The 16,497-nt window shown below is 40.9% G+C and overlaps 1 protein-coding gene across 2 annotated transcripts in view; it reads left to right on the top strand.

The window, feature by feature from the left end:
- LOC125902819 (uncharacterized) overlaps positions 1-16,497 on the top strand; it is a 282,334-nt gene that overhangs the window by 60,256 nt on the left and 205,581 nt on the right. The gene's annotated exons all lie outside the window — the stretch shown is intronic.

The following is a 16,497-nucleotide window of genomic DNA, read 5'->3' as shown; positions in this document are numbered from 1 at the left end:
CTTAAGGAGCTAAGACTTGAGCTGAATGAGTTTCACAAAGATAATGAATGTGACACAAAAACAATAATGCAGCAAACAGCAGACTTATGCAATAGCATGGAGCAGATGGTGGCACGAATTGATCAGCTGGAGGCCAGGGTAAGCAGCCTGGGTGATGCCGAAATCAATAATCAAAAAAGCGACTGAAGCAATGATTTCTTAAATCTATCAACTCATTGGACAGGTGGACTAGTTGTAAAATAAATCAAGACAAAACAACATCTGCATTTACAACGTTGCTGAAGGAAACAAAGGATCCGACATGACGGCCTTTCTTAAACAGCTGTTCACGGAGGCCTTTGGAGTTTCAGGAGATCTCAACATTGTGCGAGCTCACCGAACTGCGAATGAGCGACAAAACTCGGCACGACCCATTATTGCTGCTTTTTATAACTTTGACACGAAAAGAAAGATCCTGCAAGCAGCATGGAGCAAGAAAGAGGTGAAATTCCAAGACGCAAAGATCTTCTTCGACCATGACTTCACAATGTTTTGTTTTGTTTTTTTTCTCAAATAAAAAAAAAAACAAACACTGCTGCTAAACCATTTTGCTAATTGGTTTGCTTGTATGGCATAATAAACATAGCTGTAATTTAATTTTATATTTAATTATTTAACTTTATTACAAAAGGGAGAAAGGAAAATGTTAAATTTGTAGAAAATAATTATAGGAACGTGTAACACAGAGTTGGTAATTCGCTTAATGTTTAAGAGAATGTTTAATTTTGTGAGAATTCCTCCCCTTATGATTTTTGTATTTCAAAATTTTATTTACTTAATTAATAAAAAAGGAGGAAGCAAGACAAAAAAAAAAGAATGCAGTTTGTCAGAAATATGTACTAAATGGGTTCAAATTTGGAGGAAGGGAGGGAGGGAGGCACAAGCTGGCTGACACCCTGATCCCAAAAGCTATTTACAACAAGTCACCATGGGATACCATCTTATTTGGGGGTGGTACAGATGGAACCCAGCCCCCTTATGTATGTCCTTGTTTTTGTTTTTGGTATAATGCTTTGTTTCCTTTTATGGTTTTTCGCTAATAAAAGTACCAAGGTACACAAAGCAGAGAAAAATGCCAGCCTACTGAGGAAAGCATGCTAAGAAATGGGTCTTGTAGACATGTGGAGAGAGCTAAATCTGGATAAAAAAGATTGCACTTGTTACTCTGGAAGACACTCAGTCTACAATAGACTTGATTATTTCTTAATGTATAAAGACAATGTAACCTTGGTTAAAAGATGTCAAATAAGCTCAATAAATATGTCAGATCATGCAGCAATCTTGTTGACACTGAAAGTGCACGCTAATAAGGGTAAATCCCTATGGAAATTAAATAATTCACTTTACCAGGACGTAGAATTTATAGAAAAAATTAGAAAAGAATGAAATGACTGTGGAAATAAATGATATAATGATAATAAATGATTCAAATAAATAAATGATCCTCCTCTTGATGTGGAGGAGCAGCGGCTCTACTCTACTCCGAGTCCCTCCCGGATGTCCGAGCTCCTCACCCTATCTCTAAGGCTGAGCCACCAGCCAGCCACCCTGCGAAGGAAACTCATTTTGGCCGCTTGTACTCGCAATCTCGTTCTTTTGGTCATTACCAAGAGCTCGTGACCATAGGTGAGGGTTGGAGCGTAGATCAACCGGTAAATCGAGAGCTTCGCTTTTTGGCTAAGCTCCCTCTTCACCACAACGGACCGGTTAAGCGCCTGCATCACTGCTGACACCGCCCCAAGCCGCCTGTTAATCTCCCGCTCCATCCTACCTTCACTCGTGAACAAGATCCCAAGATACTTAAACTCCTCCACCTGAGGCAGGACCTCCCCCCGACCTGGAGAGGGCAATCCACCTTTTTCCAGCTGAGGACCATGGCCTCAGACTTGGAGGTGCTGATTCTCATCCCAGCTGCTTCACACTCGGCTGCGAACCGTCCCAGTAAGAGCCGGAGTTCACTGTTCGATGGGGCTAGGAGGACCACGTCATCCGCAAAATGCAGACAAACCGAACCTGACACCCTCCACCACTCGGCTGCGCTATGGGAGGGAGCAAAAGCTGTAATGAGAGGACATATTATTTCTTATTCCTCAGCTAGGGCAAAAGCAAGATGAACGCAAGAGAAACAGCTAGTTGAAGAAATAAAAGAAATAGAGAATAGACATAGTAAAACAAAATGTGACAAAGACAAGCGAGAGCTAAAAGAAAAACGGATAAAATTGGAACATGTCTGGATATCTGAGATTGAGAAGCTAATAAGGTTCATACAGCAAGAAAGCTATGATGGAGGGCCAAAATCCTTAAAAATACTTGCCTACAAGCTCAAAAAACAAACAAAGAAAGCACACATTAACCAAATTAAAAACAGACCAAAATTAAATTCTTTTGGGAAGATGTAGAGAGAGCTACTCAATATATTTCTGATATTAATGTACCACTGACACCAGAAAAGGCATTTTTAGGTATTAACATAGCACACCAGATAAAAGCGAGGGACCGAAAGTTATTTAAAATACCGTCTTTGACTGCCATGAAGCAATTGACCATAGAAACAACCTAGAACTCCAGAATTGCATTCATGGTTTGACACTACAGAACAAGTACTGGAAATGGAAAAAAATCACACTAACAGCTAGAAATTGTTCAGTGAACTGGGAGAAAATATACCCTAAACATATAGTAAACAAAATATCTACGTCCTTCAATAGCCACAAAGTTTAAAACAGACATTCTGTGCACAAAAACATGCATACATACAGTACATACATACATACATAGTACATATAATACATACATACATGGTAAAGTGACATTACCCCACGTGCCCATGTAAAACTAATCCCGTCCAAATGGTGCTATAGACTCATTAACAAATAGGCTTTCAACAGAGCTACACCCAAAGAGGCATCTCAAAGTTCCCACTCCTTTTCCTTTGTCTTTCTCCTGACCACATGGTCAAACAAATACCTCCCCCAATCTAAAGCCAGCTTTGATTCCGCCATCTTGTAGTTCTCTGTTGACAGCCATCTTGTTTTGTAGGCCAAACGGCCCCTTGATCACCACACCCGGCTTTGTCTCTCTCTCTCTCTCTCTCTCTCTCTCACACTCACTCACTCACTCACTCACACACACACACACACACACACACACACACACACACACACACACACACACACACACACACACACACCAAGGTTGTATATAGTTTGTTAGTTAGAATTTGTGTGTTTGGTTTTGCTTTGCTTACTTTATGAATAAATATAATTCTTTGGAATCATACCTGCTGTCTGTTTAATGTTACACAAGAGTGAATGAATAGTCAACCTCTGCTGCATCAAGAACTCCGAAATCTTTCAGGCTTTACTGTTAAGTTTGGTTATGGTTATTATTAAATTCATTCATTCATTCATTCATTCATCTTCTAACTGCTTCATCCTCTTGAGGGTCGCGGGGGGGCTGGAGCCTATCCCAGCTGACATCGGGCGAGAGGCAGGGTACACCCTGGACAGGTCGCCAGACTATCGCAGGGCTGACACATAGAGACAAACAACCATTCACGCTCACATTCACACCTATGAACAATTTAGAGTTACCAATTAACCTAGTCCCCAATCTGCGTGTCTTTGGACTGTGGGAGGAAGCCGGAGTGCCCGGAGAGAACCCACGCTGACACGGGGAGAACATGCAAACTCTGCACAGAAGGGCTCCCACACCCGGGATCGAACCAGCAACCCTCTTGCTGTGAGGCGACAGTGCTAATCATCACACCACCGTGCCGCCCCTTATTATTAAATTATTAATCAGAATTCCAAATTAATAGTTTAGCGTATTTTATGAGACTGATATCTTTAACTGGCTATCATTTTCCCTTTCTGGGAATGGTGCCCCACGAGATGATTTAATGTTAATTAAGTCACATTATTTAACATAATTACTTAACATATATTATTATTATTAATAATTATTAATTATTTCCGATAGCCACTTTACAACATTAATGGTGTCCCCTTGGTGAGGCCTAATATTGTTGTTCCCAACATAATTGGTGCCTCCGTGTGACACCTAATTCATGTTCCCTACATAATTGGTGCCTCCGTGTGACATCTAATCTATGTTCCCAACACTGGGGTCTTGGTTGGCACAAGGGGGAGACAAGAGATGAAGATGTTGCGTGAGCTAAAAGGGACAGGTGCATACTGGGGTTCTAAGAACATCAGAAATTTAGTTGTTGTAGTTTCAACACAGCAGTTGGAACTGCAGTAGTAGCTGTGACACAGCTTATGATACTCAGCCCAATTCATTCCTTACATCAAAAATACATTTTTCTACCCATTGCTATTTAGGGAAATATATAAAAACACTCTTGCTGCTGTCACAGTTGCAAGAGAAATGATGGATGAAATAAAATGACCCTGCTGGAGTTTGTTTCATGACCTTTACCATCAACTGATAGACTGTTATGTCATCTGTGTGTGTATGTGAGCGTGAGTTGTATGTGAGCTAGGTGAGCTGGGGTAAGGTTTCAGTGTCTACACACCAGATCACATCTGACTGACCAGACCACACACACACACACACACACACATACTGACACTAACACACACACTGAACAAAGGAGTAAGTGCCAGCCACCCTGGATAAGGACTACAGATTAGAGAGAGACAGATGGACTGACAGGCAGATGAACAGGGAGAGAGGGAGAGTCATGTGGTTCTGCCATGACTAGGGGAAGCAAAACCCAGATTTGACCTTCAGATAGAAAATCATCATTGAACTGCCACCAAACTAGACTGTTGATGAAATGACTTGATCTTTAATCTGGTGACAATCTGCTCTTAAGCCTTTATGGTGAATGGAAAGCTTGTAGTGTACTGCCCTGGGACTATATTTCTAAATGCAGTATAGATTACAAAAGATTAGACTTAAGTTGTTTTTTTTTGTTTGTGTTGTAAAAACAAGTGAAGACAAGTCTGTTTCAAGATCACTACAAGTATTTCCATCATGTCTATACCAATGTTTTACTGAATTCTTTTGAAATTAATGCAGATGTGCCAAAAACTGCAGTTCCTCTAATGTCCACTTGATACTAACTCCAAAGCAAAGTCAAGCCCCTAAGACCCCCATGTTAAAACATCCAATTTTACATCAGAAACAAACATGTTTGCGACCACATACCAAAAAAAAGTTTTGGTCTCTGTAGCTAATTTCAACATTTGTGACAACTGTAGGGGGGTCGAATTTGTATATAACTCACCTGTTTACATTTTGATAAAGCTTAAAGTTATGCATAATTAAGGGCGAGCTGCTTTGGCTGACAGGCTGTCTGCAAATAGTGTCCACAGCTTCTCAGTCAGATCCACCCCTCGCTCCCCCACAGCACCAGCCTTTCGTCCAAATGTGGTCACTGGCTCCAAAAAAACCCGACAGCCGAAATGCCAAATGCAGTGCTTCAAAATAGAAGTCCACAAACCAATGGGTGACATCACGGTAGCTACATTTATGAATTTTACAGTTTAAGCTTAAAATGAATGTGAGCTAGGGTTGTAAAGGGGAGGGCTTCTTCCTACCCCTCACCACCAGCATCTTTGAACCCGGTTTTCATTGCTATGTATCCTTAAAGTTTCAAGACTGCATCTTGCATGGTTGGGATGCTGTGATGACACACACTCTCTCACATACATACACACACACATACACATACACATACACATACACACACACGCACACACACACACACACACACACACACACACACACAGACTCACACGGTGATAGTAACATCTAAAGTCCCAGACACACCAAACCAAGTACAGAGGACTAGTGGCAACAAAAACCCCCTGCTGCGTCACCTCATATCACCATGCCTCAGCGAAGAAGTTGCACATAAACATGTGATGATTTTGGTTCTGGTGGTATGTTTTTGTGTTTGTTCTCTCTCTCCCTCCCCCTTTCTCCTGTTTCTGCAGTGCATGTGTGTGGCAGGGGGCGTGGCTGGCTTCTCCTGCAGCAGCAGATGAGGCACACCTGTCTTCAATCACCTCATCTTCCTGTCTACAAAAGCCTGGTCTTCACTCCACTACGCTGCCAGATAATTCCGTCATGTTCGGTAGCGTGTGCTTACATTTTGTATCTTGTGCTCATCTTGCTGCATAGCCATAACTAGCTGCCTATTCTTCTAGTGTTGGTAGAGGTTTTTGTACTTACCTGTGGTTTTTTCCCGCTGTACTCAGGTCGTCCTGTGTGCCTCACCGTGTGCCTGAGTTTTTCCAATCCATCCGTCGGTGAATATACTGCGAGCCAGCCAGCCCCCTGCCTCCACCGCCTGCTCTTGTTTTTTTTCTTATTGTTAATAAACCTTTTTTGTGACTGACCTGCTTCAGTATCTGCTTTGGGGTCCAAACAAAACCTGTACCTAACAAAACACACCACAAAGACTACAGCCTTTGACCAACCAGCATGTATATTCTGCGCCTGCGTGAGAGGAAATAACTCTTCACAACAGCAGATGCCAGTAGTCTATTCATCATTCAATAAGGGAAACCAGAAGACCGTCTTGAAACTAGTCAGACAGTTAGCACATCAACACCACAATCCAGTGTTGAAAGAACAGAGCAGATTTACCATGGACCAGTGAACAAAAACACAAACCATCAGGAAAAGTTTCTGCTAAAGAGCTCAATGGCTAAAAAAAAAAAAAAAAAAGTCTTACCTTATGTAACAAAGTTGTTTTGTTCTCACTCCCTCTTGACTTAAGATGTTTGTTTACTTTCCTCACAAAAAAGCCAACTGGGTCTAACAAGGGCCAGTGGTGTGGGACACACTGCAAAGACAAGGGAGACAGATGCTCCCCAATGGCTCAACTTTGACTGACAACCAGCTGTTGGCTCGGTGTGTCAGGGCCTTAAGTTGTTAAAGGGTCAGAGTGAGCAGTGACTTGAATCCTAAAGTGGTGCATTTTTTTTGGGTGTGAGCTGTGCCGCTTACCTTGTTCTGAACGAGTTGAAAGTTGGGCTTATTTGTCACTGAAAATGTGTTTGCACAGGTTTTGGTCCATGAGTCAAAATATTTCTTCCATCAAGTATTAGGGAGAGATGATGTCAAATCAATGTAATAAAATAAGTTTGTACTTCTGATAAATAGTAGGTTTACTTATGAAATCATGAATGTTCAGTCAATATTGGTTAAATGATAGTTTTGTTGTGAAGTTGCAAATGCAAGATTTCGAATTCAGTGTAAGTGGAGCCACAATAATTAGTTGATCATCCGATTAGCCAATTAGTTGACAAATATATCATTTAGATAATCAGTTTATTTTCAATCAAGCAAAATTGCCAAACATTCTGTAGTTTCCTCATTCTGTTTTGTATGATTCAAAATGAAATGTCTTTTGGCATTGGACTATGGTTTTGCAGAGTCAATCATTTGAAGGCATCGCCTTGGGTTTCAGGAACATGTGATGCACAAATGCTAGCTGCAGCCCAACATGTAAAAAAACCCCTCTTATTCTGCACTCAGCAGCCATTTATATAACAACTGTGAATCATTGTCACTGTGCAGCATCACTAGTGTTTGACACACGAGTCTTTAAATTATATTGAGCATCTTTAAGTGTTCAAGCCTGAGATAAATACAGAAAGGTTATAAATGAAAGGAAAGACCTTGATAAAATAAGTAAAGAGATATAATTATGTAATGGGAGGGATATGAATAATATGCTATGACCCAACCCTTACCTATGTGCGCCTATTGAAGCATCCTCTCCACCACCATCACCAAAACAGGAAGAAGGCTGTTTATCTCTCCTGTAGAGTTCCACACTGTTGAAGAATCTATGGTTTTAACTTTCATCTGTCACCCATCATGTCATATCAGAGGTCACTGACTGAATCACATTCCCTTTTTAATCAAGCAGTCATGTCAAAATGGCTCCATTGTGATTGCATTGCATGTAGTGGATTTTTCCAGCTGTGTGAATCATTACACGCTTTTCTCTTGACTAGTAGATGAAACGCAAGGTCACAGATAGATGACACTGTGCTGCCAGCTCGGTCTCATATAGACACACACGGCACACACACACACACACACACACACACACACACACACACACACTACACAAAGTTTCCTGTATTCCACACTCACAGATCAATCAAGCCATGGGGCAAATTATTGCATAAAAATACCTCTTGCATTAGGAGATAAAAGGCAATCAGTTTTATAGTTTTTTTCTGATGTAATTGGTATCATAATCACACCAAATCAAATTCTTTCTTCATTGCTCATAAAACTTTATAGAATTTTTTGTCAAGTTGAAGTTGTACATAACATTGGGAAAATATGAATAAATATGGCAACAGTAATCAATCAGTTGGATAAATATGACTGTCGTGGACAATTATTACATCTGAAAATCTGTGAATGTTATCATGAATAGTAACTGTATGAAGATGTATGAACTCATTCACGGTACTGGTTTAGATATGTTTGAAGACCTGAGAGTCCTTCACCGACTCCAGGGTGCCTGATGGTTAAGATACTGCAAGACTGATACCTTGTAGATGTTTAGGCTTCAGTGTAAGACACAGCTGTATGACTTGTGAAATGTACTTTTAAGGCTGAATCATTGCTCTGTTTAAGTTTTTGGTATGTCTCCATGTGTCCATGCATGTGTTGTGCTAAAAGATCTGATTTGTGTTGTAATGGATATATAATCACATAAGATCAACTGCCGCTCACTGAGTTCATTATATCATTCATCAAAATGAAGATTGATGAAGAGTGCAAGATTTTCTACATCGATTTGGCCTTGTTAGCAGGATCCCAACAGAGAAGAATGAACGGTGACTAAAGAAAGATTTTTTTGCTTTTCCTTTAGTGTGCCACATGATGGGGTCATAGAACAAGAGAAATTATACTAACTTGAATATTTGGATATTATTCATCAAAATGAAAACTGATTAAGACTACAAGATTTTCTACATCAATGACTAAACTTTTTGTCATCCAACATGTTGATCTCCTTTTTACTAATCTTCAATCTCTCAGTTTTTCTCTTTGCCCTCTTCTACCTGAGTTAGTAATGTCCTACATTTTCCAGAATGCCTTTGACAACCACTAGAGACCAATGACTAGTAATAACAGTCGTCTGTGTCTTCAGAGATTCTCAGGGAAGACTATGCATAATGTACTCACTATGTCCAGTGTACTGAGGCTGTTGTCAGTACAGACATCTACATCTTTAATAGGGATTGCTGAACATCTGTGCAACAAAGAATCACTAGAAAGAAGCTTGTTCTTGATTCAAAGGGACTGACAACCAAACCTGACAACTGATGTTAAATTAGGTCATTTCATGACAGGGATCAACACAATATAATATAAAATTTAAATAGAAATTGCCCACTCTCAGACTTCCTTTTAATGAATAGACCATACACCTGGAGAATATCATCGTCATCATAAAGCATACATCAAATTGGATGTCATTTTTTCCCAACAGGTATCATCACTCTAATGCTGAGCTTCACAGCAGACCACCTTGAATGGATCTCTTCTCAAATATATATGTATAGCAGACAGAAAACAATAATCACCTACAGCAGTTGTTAATTCCTAGTCTTGTCAGTGTGTTTCATAGGCCTCAAAAAACTTTGAAGCCAATCAAAAGCACAGAAAACTGGAGAGCTGTGTCTTACCTGCTGTTCCAGCTGTTATAGTGTTGTGATGTCAACTGCTTACACTAGTGTGACAGCCACAAATTGTTCTGTTTCTATTCCTATACTACAGTTGTTCTCTTCTCCACTATATTATTCCTGTCTTTCCCTTTTATAAACCCCCTGACTCTCTCTCTCTCTCTCTCTCTCGCTCTCTCGCTCTCTCGCTCTCTCTCTCTCTCTCTCTCGCTCTCTCGCTCTCTCTCTCTCTCGCTCGCTCTCTCTCTCGCTCTCTCTCACACACACACACACACATCCCAGTGCCATTGGGGTGCATTTTGAGTGTGTGTGGGCAGCAGCCAACCAGAAAACAGCAGCCTTAGCGACATTTGCATCACACACATGTTCAGCCTCACACACTCACACTGACACACTTATTATAGGGACGGATGCAGACATACACAGTATCCGCTCTCTCAAACACAGATACACACATACACACACAAGTGAAGCACATCTGTCATCTGCGACCATCTTATCCAACCATTCAGAGGATTATTTTTTTTCCTTTTACACAGAAACTCCACATGATAATCTCCTTCATACTCACTGTCTCACTGCAATGGTTATTGCATCATTGTGATTTTGTGTGTGATGTCTTTGCAGCGTAGCAGTCCTTGTGTTCCGTATAAGGCGTGGAAAAGCTGCAATTTGTGATGTTATCCTGATTAACATGGCTTAATGATGTTATGTAAGACGCTGATGTATAATGTGATGTCACAGCAAGGTAGTTTTTTTATTCAGAACAGTTACATATGAGACAACACTGGACAACATAAGCCTCAGTAAACCACATGAAATTACTAGTTCCGTGCTTTAATATATCCAAGACACACACAAACAGGTTGCAGGTTGGGTTGTTAAAGAAAAGAGCAATGTCTCTTTAAAAAAAATTGGTGAACCCTGTTTTGTCTAAAGGCCTGCTATTGAACCTTAGAGGCTTCAATGTCAAGTAGAATACTTAAAGGTTCCTGAAGGAACCATGTCTGCATTAACCAGCTACGGGACCCTGGCTCGAAATTAAGCTGCTAGGCTATTAACCCCTTATAATCCCTCATAGCATAGGCGTAGTTTTAGGTATGTACGCAATGGATATGTCCATACCAAAGCCACGGAAACACAAATTGTCCGTACCAAAATAATGCTGAGTGAAAACTATAGCCTACTTCGCAAAATCACCATTTTAGAATTACCATTCACAACTTGCGAAACCTTATTTGGCCTGGCTGACAGCTGCGTTCAGCAAGCTATCCAATCAACAGCCTACTTTTCCTTCCTTCCTCCCTCCCTCGACCAGCGTACCTGTCAGTGTCTTGAGATGAGAGCGCCGCAGCTCAGAGTCAAAGCACAATTGATCGGCAACAGCGAGGATTTTGATTGGGCATAAAATAGGGAATAAAATGTTGAACAACTATTATTTTTCTGTACAGAGTTGTATCAATGCTAATAGTTTAGTTTGCGTCCTAAATGCCTATGTAAACTGTAACATTGCTAGCCAGTGGTGCAGCTAGTCAGAGAGCTAGCTCTAGCTACTGTAGCTAGCTATTAGCTAATAGGTCTCGTAACGTTTGCTGAGGCAGCGATAAGGTGCTGTCATGTCATGTTGTAACAGATGCCTTTAGCTAGTAATAAATCAGTTTTGGTATGTAATTAGAAATAACTGTTGCAAACTCCTAGGTAAGGTTTAAGCAATGACTAGGTTCACTCGCCCACTGAATTGCGTCTGGTAGACATCTGGTGTGTTTATGCAATTCAATTGATGTCTGTGACTGCAGAATAACTAGTCCAACGTAATTATGTTCATATTATTATTATTATTGGATTAATTTATTATGTTGATCTGTTCTGTATGACATCTATTGCACGTCTGTCCATCCTGGAAGAGGGATCCCTCCTCAGTTGCTCTTCCTGAGGTTTCTACCGTTTTTTTCCCCGTTAAAGGGTTTTTTGGGGGAGTTTTTCCTATCAGCTGCGAGGGTCATAAGGACAGAGGGATGTTGTATGCTGTAAAGCCCTGTGAGGCAAATTGTGATTTGTGATATTGGGCTTTATAAATAAAATTGATTGATTGATTGATTGATTGATTGATTGATTGATTGATTGATTACATAGGCTACACAGAATAGGCTGGAGGCTACACGGAACAAAGTGCTTCTGTCTGCAAGTAGTTTGATATTGTCAATCATTTCCCTTTTATGATAGCTGGTGAGTGGAGGGCAAAATGCCACCAAAAAATAAGTTTAAAAAAATTGATATTCGAATTTTTTTTTTTGCCAAAGCAGCAGAAAGGAAAGATCAGGAGAGGCAGGAGTCTGGAGATGCATCAGATGTATGAGATTAGAGTCTGACTCATACATGAGTCTGACCATATCATCTGTAGGCCAAATGCATCAGTTCAGGAAGCCGATTAAAGAAACAGTCATCAAGATCATCTGATTTCTAGCTCAAAACAGTGTGCATGCAAATTAGTGCTGAATTTTTTTCAGCTCACGCCCTGTGGGTGCTCGCATGGTCCCTACCAAAGCTGAAATCAAACCTACGCCCCTGCCTCATAGTATCCTATAATCACAACAGATCACTGCACTCTGAGAATGCGGGGTTACTTTTGATTCCTAAAGTCCCAGAGAGTAGAAAATGAGCCAGAGCCTTTAGCTATCAGACTCCTCTTCTATGAAAGCAACTTCAGTCCGGGAGGCAAATACCATCTCCACATTTAAGAGTAGACTTTTAAGACTTTCCTTTTTGATAAAGCTTATTGTTAGGGCTGGCTCAGGCTTGCCTTGGACCAGCCCCTAGTTAGACTGATATAAGCCTAGTCTCCCAGGGGACTTCTTATGATACACTGAGCCCCTTCTCTCTCTCTCTCTCTCTCTCTCTCTCTCTCTCTCTCTCTCTCTCTCTCTCTCTCTCTCTCTCTCTCTCTCTCTCTCTCTCCCTCCCTCCCTGTCTCTGTGTCACTCTCTATCTATAAATCATTTTGTCATATGGATTTTGATTGCACATTTATTATGTTGATTTGTTCTGTACACACAACATCTATTGAAAGTCTGTCCTTTCTGGAAGAGGGATCCCTTCCACACCCAGGTAGGTGACTCCAGTTATAAGGATGGCCAGTAAGGTACCTTTTTAGGTATAGCTGCCTGAGAATCGTGTTAAAAAAAAAAAAAAACATCTGTGTTTGAACATGTTGTATTCCAGGTATAACAGTGACTATGAAGTAGTGTTGTTATGATGCTGGTATTGGTATACATTGGAATTTGATATTAGTATAATATCAAATAGCTGATATTGAATATACTATATTGATACCATTATACATGTTCAGTACCATGGTAAAGAAGATTGACATTGAGGGCTTACAGTTAAATAAATATCTTTAGGTAGAAGATAAATATAATACCACAATAATGACTTTTTTTTCTTTGGTTTGTAGCAGACTGTAGAACAACAGAATTACTGTAACATTAACAGTAAGAGAAATCAAGCAAGTGCTGCTGGTACCAGTGTATCAATACTGCAGAAAATTAGAACTGAAACCATTTCAAATATTCAGAATTAATTTGTATTGATAAATCTTTTTTTTATAATGCTTCTATGAAGAAAAATGTCTCTGTAAGAAAGACAATATTGTAAAGATGTGAATTATTCAATACATTGAACAGCTAAAAAAAAGAAGAATTTGTTCCATGGCGGGCAGCATGGATTGCATCTGCATTGTGGTACTGTTGAGGGGGTTGGCTTTGGTGTATTTGCTGATATCTGCGAACAGGAGGTTAATTTGGTCAAACATGTTCTTAATTATGAGGTTGTCAATCTTCTCAGCAGAGGGAGGAGCTGGTGTCTCAGCAGTATGGACGGATTTGGGTTGGTTGTGGTGGTTGCTTGTATGTCAGCTTTGGAGGGTTTGGGTAGTTTTACAGGTTGCATTGTTTTATCTTTGGTGGATGGATTTGTGTGGTGGGATCTATTGTTCAGTTCCTGAAGTGTGGTCACTTGGATAAATAGTGTTCTTTCTGTCTTGTGTGAGATATATATATATATGTAATATATATACTGTATGTACACTTTATTAATCCCCCTGAGGGGAATTTCATTTTGTTCACTCTTGCTGTCAATTACAGACAGGTCCGAACACACACATGCATAAACAAGACGTATACATGCAATAAGTGGAAGGATGTCAGAGTGAGCGGTTGGGGGGTTCGGTGCCTTGCTCAAGGGCAGGGGAACGGACCTCTCCAACTACCAGTCCACACTCCATATTTGGTCTTTCGCTGGTCTTGCGCAAGCGCGCGCACACGTGAGCACGGAGCACAGAGAAGCAGTCAGAGTTCATAGGACGTTTTTCAAAACAACTTTTTTTGTCGCGGCTGCAGCACACTTGGATCACTACGGATGAGCATGTTGGAGATATTTTGTGGCTTCAATTTTGTGTTCTTGGTCGTTAGTCTGGGGCGCTGTCAGCCATTAGGTGTGCTAGCTGCTAAAACTTCACCAGAGCCTCCCTTGGCATGAGGGTGAGTAGATAATGGCTGAATTTTCATTTTTGGGTGCACTATCCCTTTAAACTAGAGAGCTGGGGATGTGTGTCTGTCTGTCAGTCTAATGCTTTTTTGCTTTTTTTGGCAAGGAGTGTCTGTGAAGCGGGTGTCTTTATAGTGACAGGAGACAATGATCCCCAGGTGAAAGCCGTTAGGCTGATGAGGTGGGCTTGGTGGGCGTGGTGAACTGGAAGGAGAGGGAAATGGGTGGACAGCCAACAGGCTGGCAGGCAGGTGTGGTGGAGAGGCAGGGTGAGTAGAAAATTACTGAATTGGCTGAGGACATGGCATGTATGGCGAATGAAAAGTGCCCACTGTGACAGTTTTACATAGTGGGCACACATGCACAAGCCTTGTTTCCACTGTTCCACATTCCTGCATAAAGCCTCCCGTGTCTTGCTACTTTCAAATATACCAAATAGTTGAGTTTTGATAGACCAAACATTTTGCCCATGCCTATAATCTGATGTCTTCATCCTTAATGTATCTGACGCAGCTGATTACTATTATTATCAGTATCATCTGATACATTTAAAAAAAAAAACACACACACAAATTGGTGCATAAAATAGCCAGAATGCACAAAATCAGGTATCTGACATGCAAAATCTCCTGGGAGAAGACCCCCTGACCCACCTCTTGATTTGTTTCTCGTGGGCATGGGGCAACTAGGAAGGTGTCCCTTATATTTTCCACACTGGAGGTGACAACCAGGCCCGGAGTGGGACTCATTTTCAGCCCTGGAGTTACATGCCTCAGCCCAGCCCTTAACCTTACATGTTAAGTCTACAATAGCACACTGTTCTCTAAAGCCTTGTAATTCAGTGTATTTTCTAAAATATTTCCAATTCAGTGCAAGTGAGGGTTGCTTCACAATGTAGATTTATTTCAACATGAGTGCACATCTCCAACATTATTCTTAACAATACAACATCCTTTTCAACAATATCAGAATCTATATTCTGTTCATATCCAAACATTAAAAATATTAAATATTAAATTTGAAAAAATAAAAAATAAAATAAAAATGTTGCACTCTCTGATAACACTATCTCTCAGGGTTTTCCCTGACTTTTTCAAGACCAGGGTGGCAAAGGCCTGTGGCAGGGGCATCTTGACAGCAGTACTTTTAGATACGGCTACCCCCCTCTATTAAATATGAAAGGAGGCCCCCACATGCTTGAGCTTTACCCTGCTGACTTGTACAATCAGAACAGACATGTCCTGTGATTTTCAGCCTTCTATGATTATATTTACCTTTTACAGCAGGCACATCCTGACAGCTGAGAATATTACTGTCAGGTATTGTCCCCCCTCTATTAAATATGAAAGTAGACTGAAAATCACAGGACATGTCTGTTTTGATGATACAAGTCATGGTCCTGAAATGTGTGTTTCTCTTCTATAATACACATTCTACATCTCGAGGCAACGTCTTTCCACATACGGGCTTCCTTCGCCTTTCAAACAGGGCAGAGCTCCGTGGGAAACAGTAGGAGAGACACATCCCCAGGGGAACCAGGATCTGACACAACACCGAAGGGAGAAGCAGGTCCGTGGAGCTGTGCACTGGATGAAAAAAACAAGCGTGTCGCACCGAATGCACGCCACTACAGCATTGTGTGTGTGCGTGCATGACGCGTGTCTACATTGAAGGTAATGGGTTTGTGCGCGCTAAAGACGCTACATCTGAATGCCCCCCATGCACACACACGTCAGGGTGCGACTGCAAAAAAAAAAAAAAAAGGAGCTGCCAGTGAAGGCGGCCCAGGGACAGCGGTAGCAGCATTCGTGATACCCTGTGCCATGACTGAACACCTGCCCAATCAAAAAAAAAACAAAACTGAACACCAGCCCAATAAAAAAAAAAAAAAAAAACTGAACACCAGCCCTCGCAGCCCAAACGTTAGATCAGCAACGTTAGATTGGTCCTCCCAATTAGCCACTCCGGGCCTGGTGACAACCTTTTCATCTTGATTATTACATTCATTTACAAAAGCACTGCCAGGCTCTAATCACAGTATTGTTCAATTGTGAAGTAACCTTGATGTACCATTTTGCTATAACCTGTAGTGAGATGTCACACTAAACCCAGACTAACATTCTATCACTAGCATCCCTGTGGTGTCTTGTGTTTGCGGTGAATGTTGACAAATGTATAAGCATGAGCAGATGGCAATCTTTTTTGTCCTTGTGAATAATGT

This window comes from Epinephelus fuscoguttatus, linkage group LG15 (assembly GCF_011397635.1).
Source record: "Epinephelus fuscoguttatus linkage group LG15, E.fuscoguttatus.final_Chr_v1".
NCBI lineage: Eukaryota > Metazoa > Chordata > Actinopteri > Perciformes > Serranidae > Epinephelus > Epinephelus fuscoguttatus.
The sequence above is the reverse complement of the archived record's forward strand: the minus strand, read 5'-3'. Positions and strand labels throughout refer to the sequence as shown.